The sequence below is a fragment of the Sander vitreus genome, chromosome 9 (genome assembly GCF_031162955.1).
Source record: "Sander vitreus isolate 19-12246 chromosome 9, sanVit1, whole genome shotgun sequence".
Classification (NCBI taxonomy): domain Eukaryota; kingdom Metazoa; phylum Chordata; class Actinopteri; order Perciformes; family Percidae; genus Sander; species Sander vitreus.
In genome coordinates, this window is record NC_135863.1 from 14,443,082 (window position 1) to 14,469,307 (window position 26,226).

The 26,226-nt window shown below is 37.6% G+C and overlaps 1 long non-coding RNA gene across 1 annotated transcript; it reads right to left on the reverse strand.

Annotated features, from left to right (window-relative positions):
• Nucleotides 1-11,502: 11,502 nt before the first annotated feature.
• On the reverse strand, nucleotides 11,503-25,627 carry LOC144522893 (uncharacterized). Its single transcript, XR_013502462.1, has 3 exons — nucleotides 25,438-25,627; nucleotides 24,766-24,869; nucleotides 11,503-12,410 (listed from the first exon to the last, which is right to left on the reverse strand). It is a non-coding gene; the product is annotated as an uncharacterized LOC144522893 (long non-coding RNA).
• Between the last annotated feature and the right edge of the window lie 599 nt (nucleotides 25,628-26,226).

The window sequence follows — 26,226 nt, forward strand, 5'->3', positions numbered from 1 at the left end:
GTCAACCAACACCATTATAGTAGGCTAACCTTAAAAGCAACAGCTAAGCACTTTTCCTCTTCGGTCCCCATACAGGTTGGAAGCGGAATTGTCCATTACCGTTACCATTACCATTATTCTTATGTCTCATTCGAACTACAGATCCGCTACCCTGTTACGAGTTGATGAACCACTGAAACGATTTTGGAAACATTTGAAGGTACAAAAGAATCTTTGGTGTTGGATCGATCGATATTGAAATCAATCAATATCAATAAATAAGGTCTCTGTTGTATTACTGTGCTGCAAAGTGGCATGTAATCAATGACAAAAAGATGTCATGTGGCAGAAAAAAAGTTGTATTACATTTACGGAGTATAACTCTCTTTTAAAAACCTGGACCTTTTATACAATTCATTAGATTAAAATGCCACTTTTCTCAGGTCTTTGCACTGTGACCAACTACTGCAACATTTTTACAGCCAGTCACATTTAATCCCCATGTTAAGTCTAGAACCTGACATCTCAGGAAATCCTCCTTAAAACTTGCAATCCGCTCTGTGACCAGGGAATGTCAACAGCGGATTGTAGGCTGACGGGACTTGGACATGAAGTCAACGAGAGACCTTGTAGAATGACACAAATTGGCAGCAAACTCAAAAACCTTGAGCCCTTGGAATTCACATGTGGCTAAAAATGCAGATGAGTTTCGACTATGGCCTTGTACATCCTCAGACTGATGTGCATGTTCGGGGACACTTGATATGTCAGTCTGTTTTAGTAAAAGGTTACTGTACTGGAGGTCAAAGAACCCCCACACGCATTCTCATACACCTGCAACCTGCAATAAATTGTACCTTACTTGCACTTTTTTCTCACAAACGCACAGTGGAAGACAAAGAAGGGATGCTTGTTGATCGAGTTCACCTCAGTCAATCAGTAATATTTCACACTCAAATTTTTGAGGTACTGCATTGCATTCATGAACTATGCTGTTAGAAAATTAAACCTTAAGTAAGAGATGCTGAAGGCATGCTGTTGCCTATAGTACTGCTAAGTCTGCAGTACGTACTCCTTGTTTCTAATAAAAGGTACTATATTTCTGTGAGAAGTCTCGTCTTATGCTACATTAAACAGACCGTTTCCCCCAGAATAGACTCAGATCGTTCATAGGATGTGATTCTTGATAATGGCTTAATTAGCAGCATTATTTCATCTGAACAAAGAGAACATCCTGCTAGTAAGTCACAGTGGACGTGAGACATTAGGCTTTGCATCACATTCACTGTGGGGAAGATGAAAGATGACTGATAGTCATTAAGAGGTGGTAATGAAAAAGACTTTAGGCTACAGAGTTTTGGATGGATGGGACAGGATTTCATTCAGGGTAAAGGGATGAAATGGAACATGTTATGAATAATCTGATACTCAGCGTTGAGCCATGCAAGATCTTCTAAAACAAGGTAGGTAGTTGGCTTCTTCTTTTTCTATCAAATCCAAAGAAAAAGCCAGGCAGACCGTTTAAGCATGTTTTATTTCGTGTAGGATAGACTACTGCAATGCACTTCTTACTGGTGTACCCAAGAAGACCATGAAACGGTTGCAATTCATTCAAAATGCTGCTGCTAGAATTCTGACTAATACCAAGATGAGAGAGCACATTACTCCAATTCTGAAATCCTTGCACTGGCTTCAGGTTGCATTTAGAATTGATTTCAAGGCCCTTCCAATTGCCTATAAGTATTATAATGGTCAGGGCCCAAAAATATTACGGATATGTTTATTGAGTATGAGCCTGGTAGATCTCTCAGATCAGCAGGTATTGGTCAGTTGGTGGTGCCCAGAGTTCTTTCCAAGAGTGGTGAAACGGCCTTTAGCGATTATGTTGCCCACTGCTGGAATTGGCTTCCGCTGGATCTGAGGCAGGCACCAACTGTTACCATTAGCAAGTTAAAGACTGTTCTCTTCTCCAGAGCTTTTAATTAGTCTCGTCTGACAGCACTTTTAATTATTTTATTATTGTTGTTTAAAACTTTGTCGTACATTTACAAAATGTGTTTGTCTTTTCATGTATCTCAGTATATATTTGTTGTTGTTGCTGCTTTTTGCCGGTAAAGCACTTTGAATGACCTCTGTGTATGAGAAGGTGCTCTATAAATACATTTGCCTCTGTGTTGGCTTCTTCTTTTTCTATCAAATCCAAAGCTAAAGCCAGACAGACAGCGTAAGTGTGATATTGCTGTTAATCTGTAGCTCAGGCAAATGTATATCTACACGTAGGTTTGAATCTGTTAACTGGTGTGTGGAATTTTGTTTTTGTTGTAGTCTCCCTCGTTTATTTCCTCTTGCTTATTTTCTTACTCACGAGCATCAGGATGTTGTTGTAACCAGTCAGACAGAGCGGCTTGCCAAGCAAGCTACACTCTTCTTGTCTTCCCACACTTTCACTCACCCTTCCCAGAATTCCCCAGGGTGTTGGAGAGTTGCGTACAATTTTAAGATGTATTTGCCTAGCACTTCCATGTTATCATTTGCTGGTTGTAGGATTATGTCAAGGCTGGAGCTAAAACGATTAGTCGATTAACAGAAAAATAATCTTCAATTATTTTAATGATCAATTCATTGTTTCAGTATTTTTTTAAGCATAAGACAAACTCAACTTTTAAATTATGAGGATTCGTTTCTTATCTTTTTTCAATTGTTGGTCGGACAAAACCAGCTATTTGATATCATCACCTTGGACTTTAGGAAATTTGTAATTTTCAACAATGTTCTGATGTTTTTTAGACCAAATGATTAACTAACTGACAGCAGATTAATCTATAGTGAAAATAACCATTAGCTGCAGCCCTAGTCATGGCACAAAAGCTTTGATATTTTCATTACTTAAAAGGGATATTTCACCGTTGGAAAGATGAATATATCTTTAAATTGGGTCACTTATGTAGTAGAAATGTGATTTTTTTTTTATTGAAATTGGTGGCTTCTAGGCTGAGAAAAGCCAGAAAATGTGTTTTCGGCTCATGTGGATGAAAGACAACAAATCCCAGAATGCACTTGCTTCGCAGCTTTAGCGTCTACTCCCAAGCTACGCCTACCGTTTACAGACGACAGTGAGACAGTCAACTCAACTTTAGTGTGTTTTATTGTCATTTCAACCATATACACGAAACAACGTTTCACTGTGGCTCAATTGGTTACACAATTAAAATATATAAAAACAACATTATATAAAAATGACATACGAAACAGGCTACATTTAGTGCACACACGATATGCTCCGTAAAGTTCAGCTAACACATAGCTACTACCATTAGCGCTTGGTGGGCTGTATCATCTAGTATAAAAATGTGCGTGGAATGTAGAATGGTCGGCATTTAACAGTCACAAAGTCCACCAGCAGTTAGCAGTTAGTTGGACACAAGCACCCCCATTTCTGCACCAGGCAGTCTGTGTTAACACAGCCCACCTCCACTAGCTAGTCTTACCCGGCGACAGAGCAGCCGGCCTGGTAGCTGGATAGTCCGATACAGCAATTGTTTCCACAACAACAAAAACACAGCAGTCTCTGAACTCGCGTTGGGAGTTTCGTTGAAGTTGGATGTAGTCCAGTTTGTTGTCTAATGAGCGGACACTTGCAAGCAGGATTGATGGAACAGGTGGCCGACTAGCGTTAGTTTTCCACCGGCAAACTCGTTCAACGTTCCCCGCTGATGATGTCCCTTTATCGGCCAGAGGCATCAAGCAACACAGCTGGTCTCCATAGCAGGCGGGCGAAGCTGTGTCGAGTAGTCCGTCTGTAATAAAGTGTCCTGCATATTCTCCGATCTGTACCAATGTATCCCGGTGGTACACGTGTGCGGTAGTTTGAATGCACATAATTGTTGTTCTAAAATTTCCTTCGGGATGAATAAATCTATTTATCTATCTAAAGTTTTGATGCTGAGAAGCCACTAAGCTACGTGAGGATTCAATATGGCACTCGTTTTGGTTCGTAAACTTTCGGAGAATGCCGACAGTCCAACCCCCTATGGGCGTGTTGGAAATATGCGGAAGTAGGGCTGTAGTCCATTGCCTTTGGGCAAAAAATCTTCTGATGACGTAAAACGACGATTTTTGCGTCATCGGAAGATTTTTTGCCCAGAGGCAATGGACTACAGCCCTTTTAAAACAACAATTTTTACCAACAAAACAAAGATTTTTCCCAGACCCACAATATAGAGTCATTCAAAAATACTACCGTGTTTCTACTGAGACAAAGCTTAATGCTGAATCGGTGAAGTATCCCTTTAATGATGGTTGTTTGTAATAACAAGAAACTAAAAAAGAACTTTAGCATCCTTTGCCATTTCCATTACTTTAGTATTCAGATTTAAAAAGGTACATTATGTAACATTTCTGCATTAAAATGTCTAAAAACGACCATACCTATGTTACATATTTTTTGTTGTTTGTTGTTGTTTTGAGTTGTGTAGTTACACTATCCCAAATGTTTCCACCAAATGTCAAACCCAGAGAAATCTGTTATTTTATTTTCAGACATGGGATGTTTCCTTTAGTCGCCTGTCAGCGGCATCATATAACCTTTCACCCTCTAGTTACTCGTAACTTCCGTCAAAACGCAGCACCCAGATGATACGTCCGAGTGTAATTGTAAATCATACAATGTCACAGAAATACAGATTTTTCTCCCACAAGGCATCATTGTGTGATTGATTACATGCCACTTTGCAACACAATAATACAGCAGAGATCTTATTTATAGATACATATCAATATCAATCCAGCTTAACGTTACTACAAGTAGCTAATGTTAATGCTAATGCTTGGTGGATAACATTATAGGGTTACAACATTGTTCAACACGCTCAAAAAGTTATTAGTAGCATGATTGTTTTCACCACGGATAAAAGCAGCGCTGGTCTAACCCACAAATGAGTTCACCAGTAATGTTAGCATTTTTGGCATTTTTTGCTTTAGAAATTATTCAAATGATTATCAAAATTATTGATGATTTTGTTAAACAGAAAAATTTATTAATAATAATAAATAATTAATTATTTTTCAGTTTGGTATTGTATAGCCACAAACAGTGTTTCCCGCAGAAAATGTGTTAGTTAATGTGGTAGGGCTGGCATCTGAAAGAGGTGGGGGGGGGGTTTACACACTACACTAATACACTATATACTAAGTATTACATTTCAATAATAATTCATAATGAATAAATAACCAGCTTTTCAAAAATGTGTAATTTTAAGCTCATTAAACTATTTAAAAAAAAAAAGTGCTATAACTCGCATGGCTCCCATTATCCTCCGCTCTCTTACACTTCGCCTGACAACTCTTCTCCAAAACAAACAGCTCTGTGATAATTACGGTGGTCCTGAAGTGCAAATCACAACAGCAAATAGAAAAACACAACAGCAAATCATAAAACACTACGGCAAATAGGAAAACACGACAGCAAATATGAAAACACAATGGCATTAGCTTCTACCGGAAAAGGTAGGGCCTATCTAGTAGAGGATGGACCCTCCTGATTGGACAGACGGACTGTCTGTCTTTTAACAGGAAGGAAGGTAGAAGTTAATGCCATTTTGTTTTCGTATTTGCTGTCGTGTTTTCCTGTTTGCTGTCGTGTTTTCCTGTTTGCTGTCGTGTTTTCCTGTTTGCCGTCGCGTTTTCCCATTTGCCGTCGTGTTTTCCTATTTGTTGTTTTGTGTTTTATGATTTGCTGTTGCGTTTTTCTATTTGCTGTTGTGATTTGCACTTCAGGGCCACCGTAGCTAATAGCTCAGCCCATAGATTCACTCACTCAAAGCAGATAGTATGCGTGAAATAAAAACAGGACACGTAATTTCACTGTGTGTAACTACGCTAACTAACCGTGTGTTGTGAACCGCGTGTAGTGATTTAAAAAAAACAACAGACAACAGCTATGTCTCAAAGACCGGGCAACAGCCGGGAAGTTGAGAATCGACGCGCGAGAGGTGATGGATATTTCCAGTCACTTCGTCATGTATTCACTTCGTTGAAACAACAGAAGAAAGCCTCACTGATGTGAAGAACAGGACAGAGAAACATATATAAATGTTCTCTGCCTGCCACATGCCAACGCTCAGGTAAGTCCATCACCCCGTCTCTGCCCGGGCATGCCCCAGCTGCCCGCATATTTGTTGACAAACAAATATGCAGGTGAAATGGCGATTTATCCCTTTAAATGTGAATAAACGACAGTTACACTCACCCGCAGCAAATGCTATTTCCGTTGTGATTGGTCGTATCTTAACAACTGCCGTTACCTTGTTTTCCTGCGACTGTGATGATGCGACTTGTACATAACAGCCACTCAAACAGGACAGAGTAACACAGCGGATATTTAAATTTTTTTTTGAAGACTTAATTAAGGCGGCAGGCACGTGTTGTTAAGGCGGGCCGCCTAAACTGGAAAGTGCTGCGGGAAACACTGCACAAATGTTTAAGACACCCAGCCCTACTAACCGCTGGACTTTTGGCTCAGTTCACCCCATAGCCACCATTTTGAAAAAACAAAAACAGGCCTTTATGCTTGTTTGCAGCTATCCTTAGTCATTTTTTAATGTGATTTTAGTGCTAGTGCTTAAATAGAGCAAAATGTAAGTATTTCATTAAATTATTAAAGCCATAAAGCCATTTAAAATTATTTGGGATTTGGGGTGTTATTTTGTGTCTCTGGTGCTTCCACACGCATACAAACTTGGAGAAAAAAAAACATCCATGCTGTTTTGAGTGAGATACTGGTTTCTGAATGTAACCTGCCTTCAGTCTCTGGGTGAGCTGTTCAAAATCTGCAGGGCTTTCTACGTCACTAGCCGAAACGTTCATTCTCAATGGCAAAACAAAACACTGCTACAACACACACAAGTTCACCATAATCTACAAAAGAACTACTTACATGTCCCTGTTCTGCAAGTATTCCACGCAAAGTTGGAAGTGCGCCCTCATTTGGAAGAAGTCTCCCGGCTAATCCTGCCTTGTACTGACTGAAGTTAGAGAAACAGCTAGCTCGCTGATGTGATCTTACCTAGCTACTGCGCATGTGCGACTCCCAACAAAGATGGTACAGAAGTGAGATGTCTCACTCTGTAGCTAAAACAGGGACCTGAACACACAGGGTGAAAAGAGGAGCTGCAGCAATGTTCAGTTACAACAAAAAATATGGTGTTTTTTGAAAATTAAACCATGTAAACCTATTCTGGTACAACCTCAAAATACAATTATGAACCTGAAAATGAGCATAATATGGGCACTTTAAAGGCTCTATCTACAGTATTTTAGGTTTCACGACACAAATTCTGTAGGCTATTGCTGCGAGATGGCTCATCTTACTTGCTGCTTTCCCCTTTACTTAATTATCTCAAGAGAATTACATTAGCATCAACGGTTTTAATTTACAGCTGTTGCTTAATTTGCAACCTTCTAAACAGTCGTCTCAGTGGCCAACAGTGTTTGTACCGACCAGTTATCCGTAACACTGAACTGTGTTCCTTTAAATTACTTAGGAAGTAGAGCTGTGTAAAAACCTATTTGCAGCAAAAACAAAATGTTTTATGACTGACGTAATGAAGCTATATTGACGACTTATCTGTAGGCCTGCAAACTCATGCTGCCAGCTATTCATTTCCTGTTGTAAACTGCCCACACTGCCATTCTCATTAGCATTGACTCTCAGTTAGGAGTGAATTAGAGTGGGAAATTACAGGCTTTAGCCAAATTGCACTTGTTGTGGAGTACCGCATACTAATAAAGCAAAGTAAATTAGCTCAATAGTTACTTCCCAGCTATTCTTTTGACCACAGGAAGAATAGCTGCTGCAATGCTGTAGCTAATGGGGAGCCTAATAAACTATCTACAAATCAGGCAAAAAGAATAAAAAGATAATATTGGTATCCATAGAAATGGACTGCTGCAGGTACATACAGTACATATATACACACACACAGAAAGATAAAGGTACATTAAAGTAGATAGGTAGATATACGGTTACCACAGCTTACACTTGGGTCATAAACTTTTAATTAGTTGATAACATTAATTTGTTGACACTAGCCTTTAATCAGTTTTCTGTCCATTCAAAGATACAGTAGGATACTGTAAAGATACTGCAGTGAAATTTACTTTTCTTCCTCTACATGTTCAGTTGTTCAGTCAATGGTTTTGTTAATTAAAATGTTTAAAGTTTAATCTCTCAAAGAATTTCCTCTACAACTAAATACACAGTGGGTCATTCTGTCTAAAATAACTGCAAACCCTAAAGAACAAATGAATGATTATGGATTTCAGTTAAGTGATTCTTTCATTACGTTCCAAAAGCAGTTTCAGAGGGTTTTCTATCACACATTAAAATTCTTCAACATGAACTTTTAACTTTCAACTTTATTTATACCTGAAGGGCAATTGGTTTTTGCAGCAAGACACAGATACAAAACAATAAAATATAAAAAGCCAACATAGGCACTGAATGTTGCAGACCTAGGAAAATCAACAGTGCCAGGTTGACTTTCTCATCTTATTGACATTGAGAAAATACACAATATTACTAGACTTATCTTTTATAGTAAAAAAACGTTTGGGCTTTCAGTAGCCCATAAGTTAGTCTATATCCACAGTGTTCCACTTCCAGGATTGCTCCATTGCAGATGGAAAGTCCCCCGGATTATACTCATTAAGGCCGGATATCTGTTGCCTTGGGCTTCCTTTGTGTTGGCATTTTAAACTCTGGCCGACTTATGAGGACTATGGTTAACCTTTTCTCAGATCTCTGCAAGGTAAATCCAGACAGCTAGCTAGACTATCTGTCCAATCTGAGTTTTCTGTTGCATGACTAAAACAACCTTTGAATGTACACGTTCCACCAAAACAAGTTCCTTCCTGAGGCTATTTTGCAGAGGCGCCGTTGCTCCGTACGGTGCTTAGCGCCGACCAAGACGAATGTGATTGGTTTAAAGAAATGCCAATAAACCAGAGCACATTTTTCTCCCATCCCCGAATGCTATGTGGACCGTCCTCTGCAGCGCCATGGAGGAAGGTCTGGCAATGCGAGACTACCCATAAGTCAAACCATGTCCAGAGTCAGATCTGACCAGTCCAGTGTCAGAAATTAAAAAATTTAAGTTAAATTAAGGGGGGCAAGAAATCTCAGAATATCCCTACAAAACATGGTTGCACCCAAGATTATGAAAATAAATAAATCATTTCATTGAAATAATTTAATTTCCATTTCCATCTCTAACATACACTCACACAGTGCAACAGCGCTGTTACATGCACTGATAATACCAATAGTATGCTTTTTGTTTACTTATGTTGGCACAAGGCTTTATGGAAATGATTGGGCAATGATGTCACCAATATCAGTGTTTCCCACACATTGCGTGTAAATGTTTTTAAACGCTATTTAAAACACGCAGTGTATTCGTTCAGCTGCATTTCCTTTCCCTGCTCTCCTCCGTCTCTCTGTCACTTGCCACACACACACACACACACACACACACACACACACACACACAGACACTCACACACACACACACACACACACACATACTGGTTTATATGTTTTATGAGGACCACTTTTTTAACCATCACTTGTGGGGACCACCCTTTCCAAAGGTGCTAGAGGCATGAAAAAAATCAGGTAAACTCACCATAGCCTTGTAAGCTTATACACAACTTTAAATTAAAATGCAAACATGCAAATTAAACTAATTTGCATGTTATTTACATAATTCACACAATTTCCATCATGATTAGTGGGGACTTTGCAAACAATAAACTAAATAAAGGTTTAATTTACAGATTTAATCTAAGTAGAATGAAAAGATGGATAAATAGTTCATTAATAACAGTTACATTTCTTTAATTCAGCTTAGCTTAGTGTTAGTTGTAGAGATGGAGCATGAAGCTTGAAAAGGGGAGTGATTCAAACCCTCACTTTTGCAATCACACATCTTCACAACATAGCAAAACATATGATTGATTGATATCGCTAAATTTGATAAGAATATTTAAGAGATTAAAGTAAATATTAATATATCTCTCCTTCCTAACCGGTCAAGGGAAATCACTGCCTACCATAGAGACGGGTCTGTTTGACATGCCTGCCTGTTAAAAGAAAGGTTTAACATATACACAAATATTGCATCTTGCTGTTGCTCATGGAGGAAGTGATTGGACTTTGTAAATCATAAAGTCTTGGAATGTGGTCTAGACCTACTCTGTATGAAAAGATAACTTAATGATTTGGCAGTATAAACAAAAGCATTTAAAAGCTCTCTACTCATGTACAAAATATTTAAAGAGCAATTGTCCGGATATTTTCCAACCCAAGTCATACCGACAACAAGACGAACCTTTTTAAAACCATTTACTTTCCCCGGTTAAAACTATTATTTCTTTAATTCCAAAATTTCTTTTTTGTTATATTTCTATTCACAGTCAACACCCTAGCATCAGCTAACTACTCAATCATGTGACACTACGTACCACTATAACAACACTACCACTTAAGGCTGTAACGATAACTGCATCACCACAATACTGATGGTGATGTGACACTAGCGTGGCTATGACTTCATCACCAGATTTTTAAAAAATGTATACTGTATATATATTTATTTTTTTGCTAGTGAAAGTTAGGAGTGCATACTTCATGTGATATTTAATATAATGAACAGAATAATCATTGTTTAGTTATCATCATTGCATGTCTTCTATCCTATATTCAAGAGATTATAGATAAAAAACTAGTTTTTTACTTCAGCTTTGACAGTCAATTAAATAAATGGGGAATTTCTTTTGTGAATTATTTCTAGGCTTAAGTACTTGTGATATATGCAGGTAATGTTTAATATGACACACATTGCAGAAGGAAAGGACAATTCTCTGTTCTCAGTGTTTACCATTGTGCTACACTGTCGCATACATTAGCCTAGCAGCTAGTTTCCTTGCAGTTGAAATTAGCCTGCATGCATGTTTTTGTAGCCTAAAACAGCAACTTATATTGGTAGAGAGATAAACAAATTAAACTGCACAGTCACTCTGTTCCCTCTCTGCTCAACCCAGCTGCTTGACCTTTGTGCTGCTAGAGTGCTATGCTCTAGGCAAACCTTTTTTTTAAACTTTATTGACATGGAGCTTTCTGAATGGTCTGTGCAATATATCAAAGGAGAGGAGAGAAAGCAGCATGCCCGTGTATGACAGCAAAACAATTTGCAGAATTCAACTTTAATGAGTTCAGCTTCATTAATGAACAACTAAATGTGAAAAAAGAGATGTCACGTTCATAATCAAGACTCCTTTTGATCCTGCAGTTTGGGCGAAGGCTAGCATCACTGTCAGTGTCACTTTCAGAAGTGTTATCCGGAATGTAATCATCTGCACTCTCTGATATGGATTCATCAATCATCAAATCTTCAAGATCTGTATCTTTCATTTAAAATAAAAAAAAGGGGTAATCAGAAATATGTAGAATAGCAACAACTAGTTAAATGATGAGTACATAGAAATAACTAACCATTTTAAAGTGCTCATATTATGCTTTTTGGCTTTTCCCCTTTCCTTTATTGTTATATATAATTTTGTGCACATTATAGGTTTACAAAGTGAAAAAGCCAAAAGTCCACCCCAAAGGGACTTACCATCTTCCAGAGAAAACACTGTTCACAAACTGCTCCAAACAGCTCTAATGTAGTCCACCCTTTACTTCTGTGACAAACGTGCGTCACTTTGTAACATGTTATAATGCTTGCCTAGCTGCTAGCATGGCACGCCCTCATACTCTGCTTCATACTGGCTAGTAGTCCTTACCTAGCTACTGCACATGTGCGACTCCCTACAAAGATGGAACATAAGCGCAATGCCTCACTCTGTAGCTAAAATGGACAGCTCAACACAGGGTGAAAAACAATGTACAGTACAACAAAAATAGTGTTTTTGAAAATTAAGCCACATGAACCTATTCTGGTACAACCTCTAAATACAATTACGAACCTTTAACTAACTTTAATAATTAATTGATTGTCATTTTTCAATTCAGACATCTGAAGTGATTCATGAGTGTTGTCATCAATCTGATTGCCTGACAGGGGTAAAGGATTGGACTTGAACTTTAGGTTCTGATTAGAACAGGGTTCTTCTTCTCCTCCAGTGGCTTCAGATGTAAGGATATTACTGTCAAAGGTTATGTTGTCTGGCGTTTTGATGTCACAGACAGGGGAACTCAATGAGAGAGAGATGTCACGTGTATAATCAAGACTCCTTTGGATCCTGCAGTTTGGGTGAAGGCTAGCATCACTGTCAGTGTCACTATCACAAGTGGTGTCTGGAATGTAATCATTTGCACTCTCTGATATGGATTCATCAATCACCGAATCTTCATGATATGCGTCTTTCATCTAAAATGAAAAAAATACAGTCATCAGAATATGTAGAATAGCAACAATTAGTTATATAATGAGTACACATAAATAACTAAGAGTTTTGACAATCAAGTAATTGTCATTTTTCAATTCAGAAGTCTGAAGTGATGAACATGAATGTACCTTTTGATGAGTTTTGTGTTGACCAGTGACATCAATCTGATTGTCTGACAGGGGCGACGGTTTGGACCTGTCCATGGAAATGCTGTCAGTTGTAATGCTGGTCATCTGTAAAAACATATTTTATAGTGACAGCGTTTTAGAATATGAAAATAAAGACAAATAAATGATCAATTTGATGTAAAACACTGCATAATATAATCAATATGGACCTCTTGTTCTGACACAATCTATAAAATGAGATGCATGCAACCATACACCAGACTTCTGAGAAATCAATCAAAGTAAAGTATTTCTTTCTGGCCAGCCAAGCCCTGTCTGTTATCACACAACTCAAACACACCAGGCTTTGTGGGGACATTTTACACACAATGTAACAGTTCCTTATGGGGACCAGTGTGGTCCGAAATGTTTCACACACAGTTTCTACTCAGAAACTGACCAAATGTGTGCTGTGGGGACGTCGTAGGTGTCCAGAAAACACTGATAATTAACCAAGAAAAAAAGACCCTTCTGAAGGTTAAGATCTGCCCTAAGTAGCCTACTGTACTTCCACAAACCTTATAGATGCATTACATTAAACTGTTGAGTGTACTAATTCATATTAAAGCACATGACATTACACTTCCTACCTCGTTGTAGCTACTTAAGACATCAAAAATACCAAAACCTGACATAAAGGGAATGTAGAATGAAATCTGAAGTGATTACAATGAATGTACCTTTTGATGAGTTTTGTGTTGACCAGTGACATCAATCTGATTGTCTGACAGGGGCGAAGGTTTGGACCTGTCCATGGAAATGCTGTCAGTTGTAATGCTGGTCGTCTGTAAAAACATATTTTATGGTGACAGCGTTTTAGAATATGAAAATAGAGAAATATAAATGATCAATTTGATATAAACACTGCATAATATAAGCAATATGGACGTCTTGTTCAGACACAAGCTTTAAGATGAGATGCATGCAAACATACACCAGACTTCTGAGAAATCAATCAAAATCAAACTAAGGTATTTGTTTCTGGCCAGCCAAGCCCTGTCTGTTATCACACAACTCAAACACACCAGGCTTTGTGGGGACATTTTTGACACAATGTAACAGTTCCTTATGGGGACCAGTGTGGTCCAAAATGTTTCACACACAGTTTCTACTCAGAAACTGACCAAATGTGTGCTGTGGGGACGTTGTAGGTGTCCAGAAAACACTGATAATTAACCAAGAAAAAAGACTCTTCTGAACTTTAAGATCTGCCCTAAGTAGCCTACCGTACTTCCACAAACCTTCTACATGCATTACATTAAACTGTTGAGTGTACTAATTCCTACTAAAGCACATTATATTACACTTCCTTCCTCTTCTTAGATACTTAAGAAATCAAAAATACCAAACGCTGACATAAAGGGAATGTAGAATGAAATCTGAAGTGATTACAATGAATGTACCTTTAGATGAGTTTTGTGTTGACCAGTGACATCAATCTGATTGTCTGACAGGGGCGAAGGTTTGGACCTGTCCATGGAAATGCTGTCAGTTGTAATGCTGGTCGTCTGTAAAAACATATTTTATAGTGACAGCGTTTTAGAATATGAAAATAAAGACAAATAAATGATCAATTTGATGTAAACACTGCATAATATAAGCAATATGGACGTCTTGTTCAGACACAAGCTTTAAGATGAGATGCATGCAAACATACACCAGACTTCTGAGAAATCAATCAAATTCAAAGTAAAGTATTTCTTTCTGGCCAGCCAAGCCCTGTCTGTTATCACACAACACAAACACACCAGGCTTTGTGGGGACATTTTTGACACAATGTAACAGTTCCTTATGGGGACCAGTGTGGTCCAAAATGTTTCACACACAGTTTCTACTCAGAAACTGACCAAATGTGTGCTGTGGGGACGTCGTAGGTGTCCAGAAAACACTGATAATTAACCAAGAAAAAAGACCCTTCTGAAGGTTAAGATCTGCCCTAAGTAGCCTACTGTACTTCCACAAACCTTATAGATGCATTACATTAAACTGTTGAGTGTACTAATTCATATTAGAGCACATGACTTACACTTCCTACCTCATTTTAGATACTTAAGACATCAAAAATACCAACACCTGACATAAAGGGAATGTAGAATGAATCTGAAGTGATTACAATGAATGTACCTTTTGATGAGTTTTGTGTTGACCAGTGACATCAATCTGATTGTCTGACAGGGGCGAAGGTTTGGACCTGTCCATGGAAATGCTGTCAGCTGTAATGCTGGTCTTCTGTAAAAACATATTTTATGGTGACAGCGTTTTAGAATATGAAAATAGAGAAATATAAATGATCAATTTGATATAAACACTGCATAATATAAGCAATATGGACCTCTTGTTCAGACACAAGCTTTAAGATGAGAAGCATGCAAACATACACCAGACTTCTGAGAAATCAATCAAAATCAAACTAAAGTATTTGTTTCTGGCCAGCCAAGCCCTGTCTGTTATCACACAACTCAAACACACCAGGCTTTGTGGGGACATTTTTGACACAATGTAACAGTTCCTTATGGGGACCAGTGTGGTCCAAAATGTTTCACACACAGTTTATATTTAGAAACTGACCAAATGTGTGCTGTGGGGACATCGTCAGTGTCCAGAAAACACTGATAATTAACCAAGAAAAAAGACCCTTCTAAAAGGTTAAGATCTGCCCTAAGTAGCCTACCATAGTTCCACAAACCTAGATGCATTACATTAAACTGTTGAGTGTACTAATTCCTACTAAATCACATGACATTACACTTCCTTCCTCTTCTTAGATACTTAAGACATCAAAAATACCAAAACCTGACATAAAGGGAATGTAGAATGAAATCTGAAGTGATTACAATGAATGTACCTTTTGATGAGTTTTGTGTTGACCAGTGACATCAATCTGATTGTCTGACAGGGGTGAAGGTTTGGACCTGTCCATGGAAATGCTGTCAGTTGTAATGCTGGTCGTCTGTAAAAACATATTTTATAGTGACAGCGTTTTAGAATATGAAAAATAAAGACAAATAAATGATCAATTTGATGTAAACACTGCATAATATAATCAATATGGACCTCTTGTTCTGACACAATCTTTAAGATGAGATGCACGCAAATATACACCAGACTTCTGAGAAATCAATCAAAGTAAAGTATTTCTTTCTGGCCAGCCAAGCCCTGTCTGTTTTCACACAACTTAAACACACCAGGCTTTGTGGGGACATTTTACACACAATGTAACAGTTCCTTATATGGGACCACTGTGGTCCAAAATGTTTCACACACAGTTTCTACTCAGAAACTGACCAAATGTGTGCTGTGGGGGACATCGTCAGGTGTCCAGAAAACACTGATAATTAACCAAGAAAAAAGACCCTTCTGAAAAGGTTAAGATCTGCCCTAAGTAGCCTACTGTACGTTCCACAAACCTTATAGATGCATTACATTAAACTGTTGAGTGTACTAATTCCTACTAAAGCACATGCCATTACACTTCCTTCCTCTTCTTAGATACTTAAGACATCAAAAATACCAAAACGCTGACATAAAGGGAATGTAGAATGAAATCTGAAGTGATTACAATGAATGTACCTTTTGATGAGTTTTGTGTTGACCAGTGACATCAATCTGATTGTCTGACAGGGGCGAAGGTTTGGACCTGTCCATGGAAATGCTGTCAGTTGTAATGCTGGTCGTCTGTAAAAACATATTTTATAGTGACAGCGTTTTAGAATATGAAAATAAAGACAAATAAATGATCAATTTGATGTAAACACTGCATAATATAATCAATATGGACCTCTTGTTCTGACACAATCTTTAAGATGAGATGCACGCAAACATACACTAGACTTCTGAGAAATCAATCAAAGTAAAGTATTTCTTTCTGGCCAGCCAAGCCCTGTCTGTTTTCACACAACTTAAACACATCAGGCTTTGTGGGGACATTTTACACATAATGTAACAGTTCCTTATATGGACCACTGTGGTCCAAAATGTTTCACAGACAGTTTCTACTCAGAAACTGACCAAATGTGTGCTGTGGGGACATCGTCAGTGTCCAGAAAACACTGATAATTAACCAAGAAAAAAGACCCTTCTAAAAGGTTAAGATCTGCCCTAAGTAGCCTACCATAGTTCCACAAACCTAGATGCATTACATTAAACTGTTGAGTGTACTAATTCATACTAAAGCACATGACATTACACTTCCTTCCTCTTCTTAGATACTTAAGACATCAAAAATACCAAAACCTGACATAAAGGGAATGTAGAATGAAATCTGAAGTGATTACAATGAATGTACCTTTTGATGAGTTTTGTGTTGACCAGTGACATCAATCTGATTGTCTGACAGGGGCGAAGGTTTGGACCTGTCCATGGAAATGCTGTCAGTTGTAATGCTGGTCGACTGTAAAAACATATTTTATGGTGACAGCGTTTTAGAATATTGAAAATAAAGACAAATAAATGATCAATTTGATGTAAACACTGCATAATATAATCAATATGGACCTCTTGTTCTGACACAATCTTTAAGATGAGATGCATGCAAATATACACTAGACTTCTGAGAAATCAATCAAAGTAAAGTATTTCTTTCTGGCCAGCCAAGCCCTGTCTGTTTTCACACAACTTAAACACACCAGGCTTTGTGGGGACATTTTACACATACTGTAACAGTTCATTATATGGACCACTGTGGTCCAAAATGTTTCACAGACAGTTTCTATTCAGAAACTGACCAAATGTGTGCTGTGGGGGACATCGTCAGGTGTCCAGAAAAACACTGATAATTAACCAAGAAAAAAAGACCCTTCTGAAAAGGTTAAGATCTGCCCTAAGTAGCCTACTGTACTTCCACAAACCTAGATGCATTACATGAAATTGTTGAGTGTACTAATTCATACTAAAGCACATGACATTACACTTCCTTACTCTTCTTAGATAATACCAAAACCTGACATAAAGGGAATGTAGAATGAAATCTGAAGTGATTACAATGAATGTACCTTTTGATGAGTTTTGTGTTGACCAGTGACATCAATCTGATTGTCTGACAGGGGCGACGGTTTGGACCTGTCCATGGAAATGCTGTCAGTTGTAATTCTTGTCATCTGTAAAAACATATTTTATAGTGAAGGTGTTTTAGAATATGAAAATAAAGACAAATAAATGATCAATTTGATGTAAAACACTGCATAATGTAATCAATATGGACCTCTTGTTCTGACACAATCTATAAAATGAGATGCACGCAAACATACACCAGACTTCTGAGAAATCAATCAAAGTAAAGTATTTGTTTCTGGCCAGCCAAGCCCTGTCTGTTATCACACAACTCAAACACACCAGGCTTTGTGGGGACATTTTACACATAATGTAACAGTTCCTTATGTGGGACCACTGTGGTCCAAAATGTTTCACACACAGTTTCTACTCAGAAACTGACCAAATGTGTGCTGTGGGGACATCGTCAGTGTCCAGAAAACACTGATAATAAACCAAGAAAAAAGACTCTTCTGAACTTTAAGATGTGCCCTAAGTAGCCTACCGTACTTCCACAAACCTTCTACATGCATTACATTAAACTGTTGAGTGTACTAATTCATACTAGAGCACATGACATTACACTTCCTTCCTCTTCTTAGATACTTAAGACATCAAAAATACCAAAACCTGACATAAAGGGAATGTAGAATGAAATCTGAAGTGATTACAATGAATGTACCTTTTGATGAGTTTTGTGTTGACCAGTGACATCAATCTGATTGTCTGACAGGGGCGACGGTTTGGACCTGTCCATGGAAATGCTGTCAGTTGTAATGCTGGTTGTCTGTAAAAACATATTTTATAGTGACAGCGTTTTAGAATATGAAAATAAAGACAAATGATCAATTTGATGTAAACACTGCATAATATAAGCAATATGGACGTCTTGTTCAGACACAAGCTTTAAGATGAGATGCATGCAAACATACACCAGACTTCTGAGAAATCAATCAAAGTAAAGTATTTCTTTCTGGCCAGCCAAGCCCTGTCTGTTTTCACACAACTTAAACACACCAGGCTTTGTGGGGACATTTTACACATAATGTAACAGTTCCTTATATGGACCACTGTGGTCCAAAATGTTTCACACACAGTTTCTACTCAGAAACTGACCAAATGTGTGCTGTGGGGACGTCGTAGGTGTCCAGAAAAAACTGATAACTAACCAAGAAAAAAAGACCCTTCTGAAGGTTTAAGATCTGCCCTAAGTAGCCTACTGTACTTCCACAAACCTTATAGATGCATTACATTAAACTGTTGAGTGTACTAATTCATATTAAAGCACATGACATTACACTTCCTTCCTCTTCTTAGCTACTTAAGACATTAAAAATACCAAAACCTGACATAAAGGGAATGTAGAATGAAATCTGAAGTGATTACAATGAATGTACCTTTTGATGAGTTTTGTGTTGACCAGTGACATCAATCTGATTGTCTGACAGGGGCGAAGGTTTGGACCTGTCCATGTAAATGCTGTCAGTTGTAATGCTGGTCGTCTGTAAAAACATATTTTATAGTGACAGCGTTTTAGAATATTGAAAATAAAGACAAATAAATGATCAATTTGATGTAAACACTGCATAATATAAGCAATATGGACGTCTTGTTCAGACACAAGCTTTAAGATGAGATGCATGCAAACATACACCAGACTTCTGAGAAATCAATCAATCAAAGTAAAGTATTTCTTTCTGGCCAGCCAAGCCCTGTCTGTTATCACACAACTCAAACACACCAGGCTTTGTGGGGACATTTTACACATAATGTAACAGTTCCTTATATGGACCACTGTGGTCCAAAATGTTTCACAGACAGTTTCTACTCAGAAACTGACCAAATGTGTGCTGTGGGGACGTCGTAGGTGTCCAGAAAAACACTGATAATTAACCAAGAAAAAAAGACCCTTCTGAAGGTTTAAGATCTGCCCTAAGTAGCCTACTGTACTTCCACAAACCTTTATAGATGCATTACATTAAACTGTTGAGTGTACTAATTCATATTAAAGCACATGACATTACACTTCCTTCCTCTTTGTAGCTACTTAAGACATCAAAAATACCAAAACCTGACATAAAGGGAATGTAGAGTGAAATCTGAAGTGATTACAATGAATGTACCTTTTGATGAGTTTTGTGTTGACCAGTAAGACCAATCTGATTGTCTGAGAGGGGTGAAGGTTTGGACCTGTCCATGGAAATGCTGTCAGTTGTAATGCTGGTCGACTGTAAAAACATATTTTATAGTGACAGCGTTTTAGAATATGAAAATAAAGACAAATAAATGATCAATTTAATGTAAACACTGCATAATATAAGCAATATGGACGTCTTGTTCAGACATAAACTTTAAGATGAGATGCATGCAAACATACACCAGACTTCTGAGAAATCAATCAAATTCAAGTATTTCTGGCCAGCCAAGCCCTGTCTGTTTTCACACAACTTAAACACACCAGGCTTTGTGGGAACATTTTACACATAATGTAACAGTTCCTTATATGGACCACTGTGGTCCAAAATGTTTCACAGACAGTTTCTACTCAGAAACTGACCAAATGTGTGCTGTGGGGACGTCGTAGGTGTCCAGAAAACACTGATAATTAACCAAGAAAAAAGACCCTCCTGAAGGTTAAGATCTGCCCTAAGTAGCCTACTGTACTTCCACAAACTTTATAGATGCATTACATTAAACTGTTGAGTGTACTAATTCATATTAAAGCACATTACATTACACTTCCTTCCTCGTTGTAGCTACTTAAGACATCAAAAATACCAAAACCTGACATAAAGGGAATGTAGAATGAAATCTGAAGTGATTACAATGAATGTACCTTTTGATGAGTTTTGTGTTGACCAGTGACATCAATCTGATTGTCTGACAGGGGTGAAGGTTTGGACCTGTCCATGGAAATGCTGTCAGTTGTAATGCTGGTCGTCTGTAAAAACATATTTTATAGTGACAGCGTTTTAGAATATGAAAATAAAGACAAATAAATGATCAATTTGATGTAAACACTGCATAATATAAGCAATATGGACCTCTTGTTCAGACACAAGCTTTAAGATGAGATGCATGCAAACATACACCAGACTTCTGAGAAATCAATCAAATTCAAAGTAAAGTATTTCTTTCTGGCCAGCCAAGCCCTGTCTGTTATCACACAACTTAAACACACCAGGCTTTGTGGGGACATTTTTGACACAATGTAACAGTTCCTTATGGGGACCAGTGTGGTCCAAAATGTTTCACACACAGTTTCTACTCAGAAACTGACCAAATGTGTGCTGTGGGGACGTCGTAGGTGTCCAGAAAAAACTGATAATTAACCAAGAAAAAAGACTCTTCTGAACTTTAAGATCTGCCCTAAGTAGCCTACTGTACTTCCACAAACCTTCTACATGCATTACATTAAACTGTTGAGTGTACTAATTCCTACTAAAGCACATGACATTACACATCCTTCCTCTTCTTAGATACTTAAGACATCAAAAATACCAAACGCTGACATAAAGGGAATGTAGAATGAAATCTGAAGTGATTACAATGAATGTACCTTTTGATGAGTTTTGTGTTGACCAGTGACATCAATCTGACTGTCTGACAGGGGCAAAGGTTTGGACCTGTCCATGGAAATGCTGTCAGTTGTAATGCTCGTCGTCTGTAAAAACATATTTTATAGTGACAGCGTTTTAGAATATGAAAATAAAGACAAATAAATGATCAATTTGATGTAAACACTGCATAATATAAGCAATATGGACCTCTTGTTCTGACACAATCTATAAAATGAGATGCACGCAAATATACACCAGACTTCTGAGAAATCAATCAAAGTAAAGTATTTCTTTCTGGCCAGCCAAGCCCTGTCTGTTATCACACAACTCAAACACACCAGGCTTTGTGGGGACATTTTACACATAATGTAACAGTTCCTTATGGGGACCAGTGTGGTCCAAAATGTTTCACACACAGTTTCTACTCAGAAACTGACCAAATGTGTGCTGTGGGGACGTCGTAGGTGTCCAGAAAACACTGATAATTAACCAAGAAAAAAGACCCTTCTGAAGGTTAAGATCTTCCCTAAGTAGCCTACTGTACTTCCACAAACTTTATAGATGCATTACATTAAACTGTTGAGTGTACTAATTCATATTAAAGCACAAGACATTACACTTCCTTCCTCTTTGTAGTTACTCAAGACATCAAAAATACCAACACCTGACATAAAGGGAATGTAGAATGAAATCTGAAGTGATTACAATGAATGTACCTTTTGATGTGTTTTGTGTTGACCAGTGACATCAATCTGATTGTCTGACAGGGGCGAAGGTTTGGACCTGTCCATGGAAATGCTGTCAGTTGTAATTCTGGTCGTCTGTAAAAACATATTTTATAGTGACAGCGTTTTAGAATATGAAAATAGAGAAATATAAATGATCAATTTGATGTAAACACTGCATAATATAAGCAATATGGACGTCTTGTTCAGACACAATCTATAAAATGAGATGCATGCAAACATACACCAGACTTCTGAGAAATCAATCAAATTCAAACTAAGGTATTTGTTTCTGGCCAGCCAAGCCCTGTCTGTTTTCACACAACTCAAACACACCAGGCTTTGTGGGGACATTTTGACACAATGTCACAGTTCCTTATGGGGACCAGTGTGGTCCAAAATGTTTCACACACAGTTTCTATTTAGAAACTGACCAAATGTGTGCTGTGGGGACATCGTAGGTGTCCAGAAAAAACTGATAATAAACCAAGAAAAAAGACTCTTCTAAACTTTAAGATCTGCCCTAAGTAGCCTACCGTACTTCCACAAACCTTATACATGCATTACATTAAACTGTTGAGTGTACTAATACCTACTAAAGCACATGCCATTACACTTCCTTCCTCTTCTTAGATACTTAAGACATAAAAAATACCAAAACCTGACATAAAGGGAATGTAGAATGAAATCTGAAGTGATTACAATGAATGTACCTTTTGATGAGTTTTGTGTTGACCAGTGACATCAATCTGATTGTCTGACAGGGGGCCGGTTTGGACCTGTCCATGGAAATGCTGTTAGTTGTAATGCTGGTCATCTGTAAAAACATTTTTTATAGTGACAGTGTTTTAGAATATGAAAATAAAGACAAATGATCAATTTGACGTAAAACACTGCATAATATAATCAATATGGACCTCTTGTTCTGAGACAATCTATAAAATGAGATGCATGCAAACATACACCAAACTTCTGAGAAATCAATCAAAGTAAAGTATTTCTTTCTGGCCAGCCAAGCCCTGTCTGTTATCACACAACTCAAACACACCAGGCTTTGTGGGGACATTTTACACACAATGTAAAAGTTCCTTATGGGGACCAGTGTAGTCCGAAATGTTTCACACACAGTTTCTACTCAGAAACTGACCAAATGTGTGCTGTGGGGACGTCATAGGTGTCCAGAAAACACTGATAATTAACCAAGAAAAAAGACCCTTCTGAAGGTTAAGATCTGCCCTAAGTAGCTTACTGTACTTCCACAAACCTTTATAGATGCATTACATTAAACTGTTGAGTGTACTAATTCATACTAAAGCACATGACATTACACTTCCTTACTCTTCTTAGATAATACCAAAACCTGACATAAAGGGAATGCAGAATGAAATCTGAAGTGATTACAATGAATGTACCTTTTGATGAGTTTTGTGTTGACCAGTGACATCAATCTGATTGTCTGACAGGGGCGAAGGTTTGGACCTGTCCATGGAAATGCTATCAGTTGTAATGCTTGTCGTCTGTAAAAACATATTTTATAGTGAAGGCGTTTTAGAATATGAAAATAAAGACAAATAAATGATCAATTTGATGTAAACAATGCATAATATAATCAATATGTACCTCTTGTTCTGACACACTCTTTAAGATGAGATGCATGCACACATACACTAGACTTCTGAGAAATCAATCAAAGTAAAGTATTTCTTTCTGGCCAGCCAAGCCCTGTCTGTTATCACACAACTCAAACACACCAGGCTTTGTGGGGACATTTTTACACACAATGTAACAGTTCCTTATGGGGACCAGTGTGGTCCAAAATGTTTCACACACAGTTTCTACTCAGAAACTGACCAAATGTGTGCTGTGGGGACGTCGTAGGTGTCCAGAAAACACTGATAATTAACCAAGAAAAAAAGACTCTTCTGAAGTTTAAGATCTGCCCTAAGTAGCCTACTGTACTTCCACAAACCTTTATAGATGCATTACATTAAACTGTTGAGTGTACTAATTCATATTAAAGCACATGACATTACACTTCCTTCCTCTTCTGTAGCTACTTAAGACATCAAAAAATACCAAAACCTGACATAAAGAGAATGTAGAGTGAAATCTGAAGTGATTACAATGAATGTACCTTTTGATGAGTTTTGTGTTGACCAGTGACATCAATCTGATTGTCTGACAGGGGCGAAGGTTTGGACCTGTCCATGGAAATGCTGTCAGTTGTAATGCTGGTCGTCTGTAAAAACATATTTTATAGTGACAGCGTTTTAGAATATGAAAATAAAGACAAATAAATGATCAATTTGATGTAAAACACTGCATAATATAATCAATATGTACCTCTTGTTCTGACAAGCTTTAAGATGAGATGCATGCAAACATACACCAGACTTCTGAGAAATCAATCAAATTCAAAGTAAAGTATTTCTTTCTGGCCAGCCAAGCCCTGTCTGTTTTCACACAACTTAAACACACCAGGCTTTGTGGGGACATTTTTGACACAATGTAACAGTTCCTTATATGGACCACTGTGGTCCAAAATGTTTCACACACAGTTTCTACTCAGAAACTGACCAAATGTGTGCTGTGGGGACATCGTCAGTGTCCAGAAAACACTGATAATTAACCAAGAAAAAAGACCCTTCTGAAGGTTAAGATCTGCCCTAAGTAGCCTACCGTACTTCCACAAACCCTATAGATGCATTACATTAAACTGTTGAGTGTACTAATTCATATTAAAGCACATTACATTACACTTCCTTCCTCTTTGTAGCTACTCAAGACATTAAAAATACCAAAACCTGACATAAAGAGACTGTAGAGTGAAATCTGAAGTGATTACAATGAATGTACCTTTTGATGAGTTTGTGTTGACCAGTGACATCAATCTGATTGTCTGACAGGGGCGACGGTTTGGACCTGTCCATGGAAGTGCTGTCAGTTGTAATGCTGGTCGTCTGTAAAAACATATTTTATAGTGACAGTGTTTTAGAATATGAAAATAAAGACAAATAAATGATCAATTTGATGTAAACACTGCATAATATAATCAATATGGACCTCTTGTTCTGACACAAGCTTTAAGATGAGATGCATGCAAACATACACCAGACTTCTGAGAAATCAATCAAATTCAAAGTAAAGTATTTCTTTCTGGCCAGCCAAGCCCTGTCTGTTTTCACACACAGTTTCTACTCAAAGACTGACCAAATGTGTGCTGTGGGGACGTCGTCAGTATCAAGAAAACACTGATAAAGAACTAAGAAAAAAAACCCTTAGCTGATTAAGACAACACAACTACAAAAAATAAAGAGACTAGAAATCTGAAGTAATGAACATGAATGCACAAATCCAATCTGATCACTAACAAATAACAGTGACTTGTTGTTAAAAATATCTGATTTGCCTGCAGTCTGAACACACTTAACAACAGCTTAGATTGATATCTTCTTACATATGCTAATAGCTGGTCTACAGCACAGCAATATAATGTTCATACAATTATTTATTGTTGTGAATACTCACGTTTCCTTTAACAGGTGCTTGCAGCCATTATCCACCTGAGCACATGTTGGCAACGCAGCTCGGACGAGAGAAAACACACTGCAACAGTTGTTTCCGTGAATAACTTTAACTCAGTTAAACCCTCAGAGGGTTTCTTTTATCTTCATCAATAACTTACACCACTTTTTAGCAACACACTGGTCAAATGTATTCCTCCAATTTTGCCCAAATTTCAGCATGCTTTGACGGAAGCTAACTGTTATGTTTCCCTACGTAAAAGTACATTTGACTTCCGTTGGGATTTCAAATTAAAAGCCCCAAAACGAAAGTTACAGTCTCTTTTATATTTTCATGTAAAATAAAGCTGCTATTTTAATCTGCCCTGTGAAATTTGGTCATTCAAAATTACTTTATTATTTTAAATTATTTTTTAAAGTACCTTTGTCAAAAGCATCAGTTTAACTTAAAATGTAGTACTTCATACATTCACTCAAATATACATCATTGCAAATACTGATCAGGAATTCATCACAGCAAAATAATAAAACACATTAAAAAAAGATATAAAATCAACACACAATAATCAGTTAGACTAAATAATTAACAGTGACTTTTTAGTTTGCATACCTTTACAATGAATTGTTAGGATTAGCCTAACCTGTAGACGCAGAGTCTAAGCCTCAATTAGTTTTTTGCATACTAGCTATTATGCAAACTAATTTGAGCTAATTAACCTATTTTGAGCACTAAACACTGGTTATATTGGTTTGTCATATGCCTACAAATAACCGACTACCACAAATAAATTCA